Source organism: Otolemur garnettii, unplaced genomic scaffold (genome assembly GCF_000181295.1).
Source record: "Otolemur garnettii isolate 467f Iridium unplaced genomic scaffold, OtoGar3 scaffold00039, whole genome shotgun sequence".
Classification (NCBI taxonomy): Eukaryota; Metazoa; Chordata; class Mammalia; order Primates; family Galagidae; genus Otolemur; species Otolemur garnettii.
In genome coordinates, this window is record NW_003852434.1 from 3,298,698 (window position 1) to 3,304,209 (window position 5,512).

General features: G+C 43.7%; 1 protein-coding gene across 1 annotated transcript in view; it reads right to left on the reverse strand.

Moving 5' to 3' along the window:
* The window catches only part of AFF1 (AF4/FMR2 family member 1), a 199,331-nt gene that overhangs the window by 141,424 nt on the left and 52,395 nt on the right, over positions 1–5,512 (reverse strand). The gene's annotated exons all lie outside the window — the stretch shown is intronic.

Sequence of the window (5,512 nt, forward strand, 5' to 3'; positions counted from 1 at the left end):
GCCTCCCAGAGTGCTAGGATTACAGATGTGAGCCACTGCACCCAGCCTACAGAGTTGTAAGTTAAAGTTCTAAAGCAGGCATCCTCAAACTATGACCCGTGGGCCACATGCAGCCGCCTAGGACATTTATCCAGCCCGCCGGGTGATTTTGCCGCTGCTGCCTGTCCTGCTTAGCAGCCGACTCATCTCAGGGCCCGCAGTCTGGCCCTCCAATGGTCTGAGGGACAGTGAAATGGCCCCCTGTTTAAAAAGTTTAAGGACCCTTGTTCTAAAGTCTTAGTGGTGGTAGCAACACAGTTATTGAGGCTGGTGCCATTTAGGACAATCTTTAGAAGAACAAACTTTGGCCACATAATTTCAACTAACAGCATTTGTCTTTCTCTTCTTTTAAAACAAATCTCTGGTTGCCAGGGGCCATATATCTAGGTTACAAATTTCCAACAATCTCAACTAAGTGGATCATGACTGAAGGACCAAGATAAAATAATAAGTGAAAAACCATTTTATACCCAAACAGTTTTCCTCCCAATGTTCATGGATTTATTCTCAGAGTTGAATTAAGTGTCCGAAAAACAGGGAAGCCTCACACTGCCTACATGCAAGACTCAAGCCCTAGTTTGCTTTTGTTTTGTTTGTTCTTTTTCTTTTTCTTTTTTTGAGACAAGGTCCCCTTCTATCACCCAGGCTAGAGTGCCAGCTCAGCTCACAACAACCTCAGACTCTTGGGCTCTAGTGATCCTCTTGCCTCAAGCTCAGAGTAGCTGAGACTACAGGCACCCACCATGACGCCCAGCTGTTCTTTAGAGATGGGGTCTCACTCGTGCTCAGGCTGGTCTCAGACTCCTGAACTCAAGGGATCCTACCACCTTGACCTCCCAGAGTGCTAGGATTACAGGTGTGAGCACAGAGCCCTGCCTAAGCCCTACTTTATAATAAACTTTGATGACAGCTATAGTATCACTATCCAAGACATCACTGGCAAGAAACTCCTCTCTCCCCTCATGCATTGGTAATGGGCAGCAATGTTGACAGTTCCCTCCCTGTACGAGCCCTGAAACTGCTCTTGAGGGCCCCCCAGGGCAAGAAGTTGGGGTGCCCTCTGGTGTGGAGCTCTCCAGAGATGAGTCCCACCACCTTGTGTTTTCTTCTCAATTCTTTGATGTCAACAGCTAATGATAGTTCTCTGGACCTTACCAAAGAAGACGTGCTGGTCATTAATCCTGAAGGACTCTTGGTCTGTCTTCTACAAGTGACACAGTCTGAAGCTACGAAAGGCAAATGCCACATATTCTCACGTACATGTGGAAGCTGAAAAAATTCATCTGATGAAGGTAGCAAGTAGGATAATGGTGACTAGGGGCTGGGAAGCATTGGGGGAGAGGAATAAAGACAGATTGAGTCAAGGTACAAAAATAAAGCTAATTAGGAAGAATAAGTTCCAGTGTTCAATGGCACCCGGGTGACTATAGTTAATAATTTACCATGTATTTCAAAACAGCTAGAAGAAATATGAAATGTTCCCAGAACAAAGAAATGGTAAATATTTGAGGATATCCCAATTACCCTGACTCAATCACTATGCGTTGTATGCTTGTATTGAACTATCACATGTAATCCATACAATATGTATAATTCTTATGTATAGATTAAAAAAGTACTACTGAACCAGAAACTCTGGGAGGAAAACATAACATGACCCCAGCTTAACAGTGGATAATCACAGCCTGAGCAAGATTGAGATCCCATCTCTAAAAAATATAGCCGGGCGTTGTGGTAGGCACCTGTAGTCCCAGCTACTCTGGAGGCTGAGGCAAGAGAATCACTTGAGCCCAACAGTTTGAAGTTGCTGTCAGCTGTGATGCCATGGTACTCAACCCCAGGGTGACTGAGACTCCCTCTCAAAAAAAAGAATTGATAATTAGGCCTAGCACAGGGGCTTACACCTGTAATCCCCATATTTTGGGAGGTCCAAGTGGGCAGATCACCTGAGCTCAGGAGTTCGAGAGCAGCCTGAGCTAGAGCAAGACCCCATCTCTAAAAATAACCAGGTGTTGTGGTGGGTGCCTGCAGTCCCAGCGATTCAGGAGGCTGAGGCAAGAGAATCGCTTGAACCCATGAATTAGAGATTGCTGTGAGCTATGACACCAGGGTACTCTAAGGGAGAGGGGAAGTACAAAAAAGTTAGACTCTGTCTGGGGGCGGGGGAAGAATGGATCATTAATTAAAACAACAACAGGCTCAGAGCCCATAGCTCAGCAGTTAGGGTGCCAGCCACATACACTGAGGCTGGCAGGTTCGAACCCAGCCTGGACCTGCCAAACAACAATGAGAACTACAACAAAAAAATAGTCAGGCATTGTGACAGGCACCTGTACTCCCAGCTACTTGGGAAACTGAGGCAAGAGAATCGCTTAAGCCCAAGAGTTTGAGGTTGCTGTGAGCTGTGATGGCACAGCACTCTAGCCAGGATGACAAAGTGAGACTCTGTCTCAAAAAGAAAAGAAAAAATTAGGACAACAACAAAAGCAACTTAATGCAAAAAAAAAAAAAAAAAAGGTGTAAATCATTACTATTCTGTGTGGTTCTTGCCTCTGATTTCCTCAGGGGTATTAATCAGTTATCACCTCTTGAAGAATTAGAATGTCCACACAGAGAGCTGGCTCTTCACCAAGTCTGACTCATCCCAGTCTATAAATTCCTGGTTGTCAATCCCCTGGATGACCCCTGACTTAAGATCCAGCACTGCTGTGTTTAGACCCTGCTCCGGAGGGGGCAAATGGTCAGGGAAAGAGCACAGAGCAGCTTTCTAGGGTCAGGCAGGCCATCCACCCTGAGCCCTGGAGTGCCTGGCCCTAGACACACATGGATTAGATAAAGTCTCACCCACAAGCAATACCACTGTGTGCACCCTGTAATAACATGATACGATTCTGAGAACAAAAACAAGAGGGAGTGGCTATTACATAATGGCCAGAGGAAAGAGAAAGCAGGGAAAACATTTAATCCTCTTCCTTATTGAATAGATAAGAAATTCAAGGACCAGGGTTTTCTAGTTTTAAATAGGCTCGAAGGCGAGAATTAAAAAAAAAAAATACAGGCCAGGCGCAGTGGCTTACGCCTGTAATCCTAGCATCCTAGCATTCTGGGAGGCCTAAGCAGGTGGACTGCTTGAGTTCAGGAAGACACAGGCCTATACAAGAGCAAGACCTTGTCTCTAAAAATAGATGTGGTGGGCACCTGTAGTACCAGCTACTTAGGAAGCTGAGGCAAGAGGATCTCGTGAGCCTAAGAGTTTGAGGTTGCTGTGAAAAAAAATACACATAACCACAATACTACTGCCCTACCTAAAATGTTTTTACAATTAATTAATTCTGTATTACTACTTAATACTCCTTTTATATTACAAAATTTTCTGGCTAGGCACTGTGGCTCACGCCTGTAATCCTAGCACTGTGGGAGGCCAAGGAAGAAGGATAGCTTGAGGTCAGGAATTCAAGACCAGCTTGAGCAAGAGCAAAACCCCATCTCTGCTAAAAAATTATAAAATAGCTATGCATTGTGGCAGAAGCCTGTAGTCCCAGCTACTTGGAAAGGGGGAGGCAAGAACTCAAGAGCTAGAGGTTGCTGTGAGCTAAGCACACACTATAGCACCTTAGTCTGGGGCAACAGAGTGAGACTTTGTCTCCAAGAAAAAAAAATTGCTTTAATAGCATTAAATACCTAATTAGTGTTCAAATTTGATCGGTGTGTTCAGATCAAACCAGGATCCATTGAAAGGGCTGATATGAGAGGCCTGACATTTAAGTTCATGAACTTGCCACCATGTGCTTACACTGCAGCACTGTACAAACAGCACGGTAAGGTACCACAACCTCGGTATATCAGCGTCTCACAGCTGCATTCATGTCCATGTGTGGTGTCTTACTGAGTGGTGTTCATCATTGCTGTTGCATGTTTTTGTGCCCATGAGAAAAGGTTGGAGCTTGAATTAGAGCAACAAACATTAAGTTTCACGTTAAACTTGGAAGAAGTAAAAGTGAAACCAAGGACATATTAGTCTAAGTTTATGGAGATAATGCCATGAAGAAAGTGGACACATACAAATGGATTGAACATTTTCCTGAAGGGAGAGAAAGCAACACTGATAAAAGAGGTCAGGGCAGCCAGTCATGGGCAGAATTGATGAAAACATTGCCAAAATTTGTCAGATTGTGAGTCAAAATCATTGGCTCACTGTCAGAAGCATAGCAGACCATGTAAAACATTAACAGAGAAACAGGAAAATCTTAACTAAAAATGTTGGCATGAGAAAGGTGCGCACAGAAATGGTCCTAGAGGAGCTCCCTGATGGACAAAAGCAAAGAGCTCACAGGACGCTGTCTGGGGGGGAGTTTCTAGCCAGTGAACAACTGTAATAGAAACAGCCTCCCTACTCACCTGATCTGACCCCCAATGACTTTTCCCCCAAAGATAAAGGAAATTTTGAAAGAAAGATGACATTCAGGACATCAAGGGTAATACAATGATAGCTCTGATGGTTGTTCCAGAAATTGCTTTGAAGGGTGGTCTAGGTGCTGGTGCTGGTGCATGGCTTCCCAGGAGAAGTGCTTCAAAGGTGACTATAGTGATATTCAGCAGTGAGGTATGTAGTACTTTTTCTAGGATAAGTTCTCAAACTTAACTGTCAGACCTCATATGTTTCTTATACTTCTTTATAATCTCTATTCTTGTTTGTACTTGAGATTTCTTTTTTCTCTAGAGATTTCATTTTATGGGAGTTTTTTGTTTTGGGGGACATAGTCTCACTTTGCAGTACAACGGCATCACAGCTCACAGCAACCTCAAACTTTTGGGCTCAAGAGGTCCTCTTGCCTCAGCCTCCCAAATAGCTGGACTACAGGCACTTGCCACAATACCCGGCTAGTTTTAGAGACGGGTCTCACTCTGGCTAAGGCTGGTCTTGAACTCATGAGCTCAGGTGATCCACCCACCTCAGCCTCCCAGAGCGCTAGGATTCCAGGTGTGAGCTGCTGCACCTGGCCTACACTTTATGAGTTCTGCTGACAGGATTCACGAAGTGTCCTTTAACATATTTCTCGGTCCAGTGTACTTCCTATAAAGAGCCTTGATCAAATTTCTGTCCAAACTTTTGGAAAGACTATTTTATAGAGGACTTGTCTATATCCCAGTGAATCACAAGAGAATGCATAATAGTGGTTACCTTTCTAAAGACAATTCTTAACGTTAAATAATGGATTCAGATGCTGTCAGCCCCCCTTAGCTGTCCCATTATAAAGTTTCTCACAGGTCCTCAGCTAATGGTCTTATTACCCACTGGCAATGTTTACTTATTCAGAGAGAGAATGCAAAATAGTAATGCTATCACTCTTCATTAGCCAATGTTTTCTTGTAAATAACTTGTCCTCATTATCTAATTGGTTACCTGGACTTACAGTTTATATGGAAAACTAAGACAAATACTCCCTTCCTTTATTTTTAGTTTTTTTTTTTT